General features: G+C 40.4%; 1 long non-coding RNA gene across 1 annotated transcript; it reads right to left on the bottom strand.

Moving 5' to 3' along the window:
• Nucleotides 1–1569: 1569 nt before the first annotated feature.
• LOC121715335 lies at nucleotides 1570–3395 on the bottom strand. The gene is made up of 2 exons (XR_006033586.1): nucleotides 2493–3395; nucleotides 1570–1805 (listed from the first exon to the last, which is right to left on the bottom strand). It is a non-coding gene; the product is annotated as an uncharacterized LOC121715335 (long non-coding RNA).
• Between the last annotated feature and the right edge of the window lie 7037 nt (nucleotides 3396–10432).

Below are 10432 nucleotides of genomic sequence, written 5' to 3'. Positions count from 1 at the left end.
CAAATGTGTCATTATGTCTAATGATTAAATATACAAATGTGTCTTTATGTCTAATGATTAAATATACAAATGTGTCATTATGTCTAATGATTAAATATACACTTTCTTCGTTTGCTTGTTTGTTGGTTCATTCTTTTAAATGATCTCCCCATGAAGTCGGCTTATTTTTGCTAATACAACTCACACCATTTTTTACAGTCACAAAAGGTTACCTTACATATCCCTCCTCTATATCAGCCAATTCTATGCACATGAGTAAAAGATTACAAAACATGATCACCAACACTGTAGTCCACTGCAGTAAGAAATCAAAACAGCAGCTAAGACTTTCAACACATTATGTAATCTCTGAAAGGCTACCTTATTATGCAATAAAACTCTGGGTTCCCATGGTTGTCTGGAGGTTCTTTTCCAGTTTCAGTGATGATCTAGCTGATGACAGACAGATATTGTGGCATACTGATACATTACATTGCCAAAAGTATTGGGTCACCTGCTTGACTTGCATGTGAACTTAAGTGACATCCAAAGGGTTTAAATGATGTCGGTCCACCCTTTGCAGTCCGTAGACCTGCGAGAAGGGTACAAGAACATTTCTGCTGCATTGATATTGCCCAAGAGCATGGTAGCCTCCATCATGCTGAAATGGAAAAGTTTGGAACAACCAACAGTCTTCCTTCCTCTGTAGATCTGGCTGCTCAGCCTACTGTAACTGAGTAATCCGGGACGAAGGGCCTTGGTCAGACAGGTAACTAAGGACCCAATGGTCACTATGAATAAGATCTAGAGTTCCTTTGAGGAGATGAGGGAAGCGTTTTTTGTGGGGCATTGAGTATTGTGTGTAGATTGATGAAAAATAAATAATTGAATCCATTTTAAGATGAGTGACACAACAAAATGTGGAAAAAGTGAAGCACTGTGTATATTTTCCATATGCACTGTATCTTTGTAGAAAAGCATATGGAGCAATTACATGGGGCAGTCGTGGCCTACTGGTTAGGGCTTTGGGCTTGTAACCGGAGGGTTGTTGGTTCGATCCCCGACCAGTAGTAACAGCTGAAGTGCCCTTGAGCGCCGCTGTAGCAAGGCAGCTCACTGCTCTGGGTTAGTGTGTGCTTCACCTCACTGTGTGCTCTGTGTGTTCACTAATTCACGGATGGGATAAATGCAGAGACCAAATTCCTTGTACTGTATATAGGTACTAATGAAAAGTTTACCTTTCTATTTTGGCAGTTCGCCATGGGGAGGAGGCGGCAAGGAGGTCCATGGGCTCTAACCTGGGACTAGAGGTCCAGGTGAAGTGGTTTGGCTGGGGTGTGGTGATATTGAACCCATTGAGACTATACAGTACATTTCACTTTATGTCTATTGATGGACTGTTACACCTACCCTTTACTTATGCCAAACCCATTTCTGTTCTTTAAATATCAGAAAGTATTATATAAAATATTCTGAACTGTGAATTACATTAAAACTCATGCCAAACCAATTTGCCTGTGCTTTCAAAAACATTTATACAAATCCGTCAGCTTCAGTCAGTAGGTTGAATTGAAGACCCAGATGCAGAAGTAAAGGTGATTTTTTACTTGTATATCTTGAGCATTACAGGTAACCACTGAATTTGTGAAACTAAAATAACAAAAACTAATATGTACTAAGCTAGTACATAGTCAATACATATTAGATCACTTTAAAGATACAGATGCAAATGCTGTAAATAAAGGTGAACAAAGTCCTTGAAATCAGAAGCTGCCACTGCTCAATGACTTCTGCCCCATCTGGTAGGATTTCAAAATGTTCCAGATCTGTAAACAGAAATATTGGTATATGTCACATCCTTGAACTTACTGTAAACTATGAACAAGTGCTCACAAATTAAGCTAAAAAAATATTTTTTTATGTGGTAATCATAGACTGTGGAGGCAATATATGACAACAACGAAGTAAGATTTGCAGACTCACTCCCAATATTTATAATGAACAACAAACTCACAGAACACTTAGCTGAATGGGGACAGGACACGCGTATTCAACTATTGCACATGCCCTGTTTATGCGGGCAATAAGCAAAAACAAATGTGGTGTATTTAAAGTAATGTAGAATAAATATTTCTTGTATTTTTGTGTTTTCAGTGAAACAGTGTAAGCTCATATCTACACCCTATTGAGGTAGTTATTAACAGTTAGGCCAAGGTCCAGTCAAACAATAGCCAGCCACTGGTGCCATATTGTTTAATTATGCAATCTGTATCCAACCAAAACCGGCTGATTTGAAGGCATAATGCAACTACTTTCCGTGTATGACTTATCAAAAGATGCTAATGATAAATTATTTTGATAGTTATTGCACAGATGTGCCCTGGACTGCTCAAAATAAAAGGCCACTCTAAATGTCTGAAATGCATTCATGTTTGTTCAGTATATGGTAACGATGTCTGGAATATACAACCAGTAGGTTGCTCCAATTAAATGTATGAAAAATGTCAAAGTACCAGTGCTGAAGTGATGCTTCTGAGTGTCGACTGCACAGACAAGAATTGAAGTTAGGAGTCCAGAGCCCTCTCCAGCACCCAGGCTGTCTGGATTACCTACAGGGAAACTTTGCATAGACAAGAAGTGTTCGTTCAAATTTGTGTTTAACAAATAAATGGCATCAATAAGAGTTTCAAACGTCAGTTATAACTATCGCTTGTTATCACAGCTCCATGTTCAAAGTATACGGTCAATGGTTCATAGCGGTTCACAATTTTGCCTCAGCTAGCCGACAACAAGCCTTTTAATGCTTCGGCTGAAGTTTTTTTTTTTTATCTTAAACGTGACAACCCAAAGACTGTATAAATTGTCAATGGACTAAGCATTCCCACAGAGCGTATTTACAAAAGGTTTTTTGACGAGAACATGCTTTGTTGCCCCAGTATGTTTGTGAACTAACGTTAACTTTAGAGCTGTCTGTTCATTGACTCACACCTGCCTAGTATGACCAACGTTAAACTAACTCATAACGGGAGCACAATGGTTTTCACTAACGTTAACTTTATTCAAGTTAACTAAATGTATGTGTGTGCTTCTGCCATTCGGTCATCATTTTCGACATTAACTTATTTGAGGCGATATGACGCTAACGTAGCCTAACGTTAGTGCCCACTCGATGCTAAATAATGCTAACATCTAGTGCTACGTGAAATAGTAGTGGAATGAATGTCACTTACCTGAAAAAACTGGAACGAAGTCTTCTGAAAGTGTCGGTTAGTAGGCTTCAATTAATAGCTTAGCAAACCATTTTATATCAGCTTTTTGAATAAAGATGTTCAGAAAGGATGTGGTAACTTTGTGTATAATGAGACGTCAAAGTTTCAGGGTTTCCACTCAGCTGGCAACGTCTGGTGCTGTATGCCTCGACGTCAGCCGTCAATCAAGCCGACCACGCCCTTAATTATTCATATATTTTATATCTAAATGTGATCTAAACTAATGAGTTAGAAAAAAATTCACCCCCCTCACAGTTGTCAGGCACTGGGAAACTACCGAAAAGTACAATAAAAGTCCATGGGACCAGGCTTTAAAAACATGTATTTACGCTGTGAAAACGGACATTTTAACATGGGAGTCTATGGACATTTGCTCGCTTTTGGGACCAGTCCCTAGCGGATTTTCGATGTATTGCAGTTTTTCGAACTTCCGGGTAGGCTTCATTGTTCAGATTAGAATGTTGCCGCTTGCCACAAACTCAAACTCTGTGAAGCTCTGTTCTAGAATCTTTGCTCTGAACACTGTTGCTAGGCAACATCAAATAAACTAAATGATAGTCTTTTCAAGGTATTAAAAGTGTACGTGTGATTACGAATGGATGTGTGTGGTTTGCAATTAGAATAAACAAGAAATAACATTTCCAATAATATCCCATGATAAATTACATAATATTTGCACCTTCCTTACTTGTGAAGCTCACCATATTTCAAGTACACTAGTGAAATGCAATACAACGTTGCCACCTAGCGTTCAGATGTAGGCTATTTAACATTAACGTGACATTGCTTGCTTATTCTTTCGTCAACTCCATGCTTTTAGGAAAACAATCTTTTTATCATAGTTCCCTCTTCAATGAGCGATTACCAGCTCGTTTTTGTAACAGAGATAGCTGTTTATTGTCCCTAGGTTTACAGAAACACCTATTCATATTAATACGTATAGCCTATATAGCTGCCGACCACTGTTCATTACGGCCCAGAATGCCTTGCATGTCTTTACAACAAAACAACACAGTAAAACCTAAATGCCCGTAAACATATGCATTTGCATACTTGTAACATTTTTAATAATACTCTCCCATCATGATATTAAACAATAATGAAAATTTTAATTTGAATACCGTGGATGTGAAAATAACTGTACTACGTCAGCAATAAATAGCTAATGTTCTCCTTACCATTTCAGTTTGTAAGTCCATACTATCCCATGGTAGAGCAAGGATTTCATGATTGGGCAAGGTTGCTCGGAGACATTGTGTATACTTAGAAGGCATTGTGATAGATGTACCAGAACAACTGCAAATGTGCAAGGTGATAGTTACCAAATAGGGGATGGGTGGTTTGCCAAATGCTGGAACCTTTTGGAATGTTTTCTTTTTTTTTTTAGCTTATGCACCCTCACATTGGAGTCCCGAGTTCAAACACAAAATTTGGTATCGATATGTGACAGTGTTCCTGAGATATGGCACCCTCACATTGGAGTCCCGAGTTCAAACACAAAATTTGGTATCGATATGTGACAGTGTTCCTGAGATATGGACGACTTCCTGTTTTGGAGCTTCGCCGCCGATTTCGTTTGGCTGTGACGGGCAAACACTTTCGAAAATCAAAAATCCTTCTGGTAACTTTTGTGAGGCTTGGTCCAAGGATAATGTACGTCAAGTTTCGTGGCGTTCGGACCAAATTTGTGACCTGTGAAAATTTAGTTTCGCTTTCTGTTCAATCCAATATGGCGGACGAACGACACGCCCACCTGACGTCATCTTCGCGACCAACTTACACTGGTACTGACCGGACGTTTTAAAGTTGGAACGGTGTCTCTGTCTCAAAGGGCCTAGGCGCTAGAGCTGACAAAAAAATAGGGAGACGGGAATAATAATAAAACTTAAGAAGAACAATAAGTGTGCTGCTTTGCAAGCACACTTAATAATTAAAAATGTATATTTGTGAGAAAAACAGATCTAATCCCTGATGATTATGATGTAGGTAATGTTGCATATTATGTGCTCAAGCTAACATGAATGGAATGGATATGATTACGGTTATGGTTATGGGATTTGGCAAATGCTTTAGTACAGGGATGTCAAAGTCAAATACATTAGAGGGGGGCCAAAAAAACAAATTTGCTACAAGCCGAGGGCCGGACTGGTTCAATGTTTATTAAAACATATTAAAATGACTGCACGTAACCTATTGAACCAAGACGTGTACTGTATTTTATTTAATTATTAAATGAATAATGACTGTGACTGAAGTGCGGGCAAAGTTTGCACAAATGTACGATTTTTCCCATCCTCACCGACCTTGTCATAAAACTTGTTTAAATGATCATATGATGCCTCCTTGCTGCTTTGTCGTCTACATGAGCCTTTCTCAAACTTCTTTGACCTGAGGCCCAGTCAAGACATACTTTGGGGTCATAGGGCCCACCTACATGAACCCACCCCCTCCTCCCACCCCCCATTAAATTATCATAATGATATCACAATGATTATTATTTTTATACTATATTGCTATACATGCACTTCAAAACAGTCAATGTTTAAAGTGCTAAGATTGTTCACAAAAGTTTGTGAAAACATGCACATCAGAGTACTGCTTTACTAATGTAAAATATAATTAGGCCTACAATAGTTTCATTGTTTTTGCATTGTTGCATGATGCTTGCATGAGAAATACTTCTCAAAACAACTGCAGTTATATGCCGTTGTTTTTGGGATGTTTCCCTCATGCAAGCATCATACACTGATAGAATATTTATATGTTATTTAATTACATTTAATTTGAATGCCTGAATGTAAGGATTCAGGAGACACAATACCAGCTTGTGTGAATGGTAAATGGCGGGTCAGATCATGCGTAAATCACTGATCTGGAGATCTTTAACTATCTTTAACTAAGACTAATTAATAGTTTTTGGCTGACTTTAATACTTAATGCCAAACAGTGTTTTATATAGTCTGTGCTCTGTTTTTTATGGAAGTTGCATAAATCCACGTCGTTCTATTAAATGTCGTTTCATAATTAGCCTTCCAATAGGTTGAAGCTTAGCTTTGCTACCAACGTGCACACGCATGCATTGAATAAACGCTCATACCACGACTTAATTCTATGCCTCTATGTTTGATGACACCAAATTAACAAGTATTTCCTACTAAATGCAGAAATGTTTGTTTTCTTTTTCTGTCCGCGGCTCCTTGACCAATTGCGCAGCAAATTATCAGACGATGGCCCGGGAATACTGTAATTTCACTCTGCAGACCATTGTCCACATTGCGGACCGCGGCCCATAGTTTGACAAATGGTGATCTGCATGCTGCCATATTAAGGCCTTTTTACGGTGTGTTTTAGCTGGGTTTTCGCGTGAGGGTCTGTAGAAATCTGGCACCCTATTCAACTAAGTTAAACTGAAAGAGCGTGCCGTTCAGACACCAGAATGAACGAGTTCACAGTGACGTTCATCAGGCAGTAGTAGCCTAATACAGTACGTTCAGTTCACGTTCGCTCAAAATACATATGAACGAGTGACTTTCGTTCAATGAACGCGTTCAGGCACAACACTGGGGAGGGGGGTAGCTGAAAGTTGACATCTGCCCTGACTGAATACTGATGAATAATGAAGCCGAGGCTCACTTGCGGCGCCGCAGTGAGTTCGTGGGCTACCGTTGCTTTGCGGGGAATGGACTATTGATGCGCAAAACAGCACCTGGCGGTTGTTGCCTGCGGGCCGGTTCTAATACTAATCAAATATCATCCCGGGGGCCGTAGATAATTCATTTGCGGGCCTTGACTTTGACATGTCTGCTTTAGTACAATAGTGGTGGCAGACGCAATAATGGTGGTGATGATGATGATGATGAAAAACAGAAATATATTTGGACTATTTCTGTTAACGGCTGTGCCTGTGAAAGACAGAGTACAAGGGACAGAGAGGGTTTTAAATATCTTGTGGCTAGATCACTTTCTGTTACTGTAGGAAGAGAAAGAGGAAGAGAATGATGATGCGTGACCAGAGGTCTCTGGGGAGCATCCACACGTTTCTTTCAAACACTTCTGGAGCGAGTCACTTTTGACCTGGAGCAAGGCAGCGCCTGGCACAAGAGAGCTACAGGCAGACCAAAGGCAAAGATCACTCACTGTTTGTGAAAGCTGACGAAGAACCGTGGCCAGCCGTCTGCGTATCTTACACACACGTGTGTATTTGTGAGCGGGTGTGTGGATGTTGGTGATCCTTCGTGTCTCAAACAGTCCTGCTTCCCTCGAGTCAGGAAGCCCAATGGCTGCCCTGGACAACAGTCACACACTTGTGTCATCACACATGGAAGTTCACACTGTCACTGTAAGATAATTGCTAGTGGTAGGCGGGTTGGTAATTTGCTGAAGGTCAGTTGCATTCACAGGACAGGACTTTAGGTTATATGGTGTTCCGGAGTAAAATATGCAACTGTGTGAGTAACCTCATGTTTGACATGACCTCAACTTTTTGTCATTGTTCATGGTTTCAAAATCTCTCTGTCTTGATTTAAGATATGAAACTATCGAGGAAAAACAATCTGTGCAAGAATCAAACACTTTAGGATATCAGTGCATGATATTGCCATGGGGTGGCAGTCTAGAGCTATTTTTAAGCAAATCTCAGCTGATGGGGTATTCTGTTATCTTCAAACTAAACTTCAGACTTTCACCATAATCTTTTACTTTTCCTTATCAGAGATCCAGATCAGGTTGTAAAATGTTTTTCTCATCAAGAAGTCCCACATGTAATTTACATATGTGAAGAACAGTATTTCTGAGTCCCCCTGCCATTGTTGGAGATGAAGTGAGCAGTTACCTTGTTCATAGGATTTTAATATGCCTGACAGACCTTCATCTTACTCTTTTTCTATATGTTGTCCTCACCTGATTTTAAAATACTGAGGCGTCTATGAAAGATAATCAGGCATGGCCTTGGGATTATGTAAGTAACGCTTATGGAGTATTATCTGGCTATTTCAAGTGTGTGCTTTAGTTGCAAAGGTTTATAGGTGAGTTCACTCAGAATAAGTGGTAAACCTCCAAAACTTAGAGAACTATGGTGGTTCACAAAAAGCTTTATTAGACCACTTTATAATAGAACATTTAAAGTTTTCCCTACCTGTTTCCTTCCATGGCCTTCATCAGGTGAACCTATGGTGGTCTACATGACGGGCCGCAAATAGGCTAAATAACTTTAAAAAAATTTTTTTTTAAAAATCCCGGAGGTCACCGGCCCACACGTGGACCGGCCCACCGGTTGTACAGATTACCAGTCTGAGCCTGCCTTCATCAGGTGAACCTATGGTGGTGCTTTACTATAAGAATGAAGCCATACTCTTCTATCAGGAGGTTTACCACTTACCTGAGTTAACCCCCATTAAGAGTTTTCACTTACCAGGTTTAATTCCCCTCTGGTTTTAACATATCTGGTTGTCACTGTGTTTTTAATCGAATCCTCTAGTCTAGTGCATCGACTGTGTATTTGTTTGAGTGTTGTCCCATGATCCTCTCGCTGCACACTTGCCCCTTGGCCAAAGTGACTCCTGGTCCAGTGAAGGGGGTCAGTGCACTGCCATCCTCTCTACTGGAACAGTAGGAGTCATTTGGTCAACTATGCAAGAGTTCACAGGCTTCACATGGCTGGTGTCGAATCACAAAACCAAAACGAAATGGCCCAAAGATTTTTGAGCCACTTTCTTTAAAGTGCCATGAAAATGATTGTATGATTATTATGACCGCCGCGCAGCGAAGCGGCGGTCATATAGGTTTAGTCAGATTTATTTATTTTTTTTTATTTTTTTTCTTTTTCGCATGCCCAAATTTCCGTCAATGATTCCCGGGACACTGAAAGACCGGGGTACACGAAACTTGGTGGGCATGTAACCCCACATGGATAGCATGGAACCATCGTTTTTCGTTTTGATCTGTAGCCCCCCCGCTGGACTGGACCCCCCGAAAGGAGGGTAGGGCAGACACAGTTTTCTGTGAATATCTCGAAAACCGTAGGGTTTAGGAGGACCATTTTTTTTTGTATGTTGATCTCAAGGGGCCATGTCAACCCATTCCATAACCACTCATTTCATGTATAGCGCCACCTAGTTAAACACAAAAAAGTAAAAATGAGGTGTTGTAATTGAAGGTATCTGTGACCTAACATAGTCAAAACTGCACGAAATTGGAAGTGTAGGATCATTATGACACCCTCTGTATGTACGCCAAGTTTTGTGGAATTCCGTTCATGGGGGGCCACACAATAAATTAATTTATGTTACTATACCTCAACTGGCCTGTAGGTGGCCGGAGACAGTTTTCTGTGAATATCTCGAGAACCGTAGGGCCTAGGAGGTCCACCTTTTTTTATGTATGTTGGTCTTAAGGGGGCATGTCAACCCATCCCATTACCACTTATTTCATGAAGAGCGCCACCTAGTTAAAAATTAAAAAGCAAACAATTAGGTGTTTTCATCACAATATCTCTGGCTGACAAGGTCAAAACTGCACAAAATTAAAAGTGTAGGATCATTTTGACACCCTCCGAATGCATGCCAAGTTTTGTGTACTTTCGTTCATGGGGGGCCTTACAATAAAATAATTTATGTGTACATTTAGTGACGTACACCAACAAGGATTCCCGGGACACTGAAAGACCGGGGTACACAAAACTTAGTGGGCATGTACCCCCACATGGATAGCATGGAACCGTCATTTTTTGTTTTGATCTGTAGCCCCCACGCTGAACTGGACCCCCCGAAAGGAGGGTAGGGCAGACACAGTTCTCTGTGAATATCTTGAGAACTGTAGGGCCTAGGATGACCATTTTTTTCCGTATGTTTGCCTCCAGGGGTCATGTTAACCCATTTCATGTGCACACATGTGCACAAACAGATACACACACACACATACATTCACAGTAATCATACGTATGACACATACTCACACAGTAGACATATGTACGCTTGCATGCACAGGCACAGGCACATACGCAGGCACACACACAGGCACGCACACACACACACACACACACACACACACACACACACACACACATAACATAAACATGTACATGCACACATGCACACAATTCAAGAATTTCTCAGAATTATGAACAGGCAAGATGGAGGTGGGGTTGTATAAAATGAATTTTACATGTGAAATCTATGAACTAATCA

This window comes from Alosa sapidissima, chromosome 8 (assembly GCF_018492685.1).
Source record: "Alosa sapidissima isolate fAloSap1 chromosome 8, fAloSap1.pri, whole genome shotgun sequence".
Classification (NCBI taxonomy): Eukaryota; Metazoa; Chordata; class Actinopteri; order Clupeiformes; family Clupeidae; genus Alosa; species Alosa sapidissima.
The sequence above is the reverse complement of the archived record's forward strand: the minus strand, read 5'-3'. Positions and strand labels throughout refer to the sequence as shown.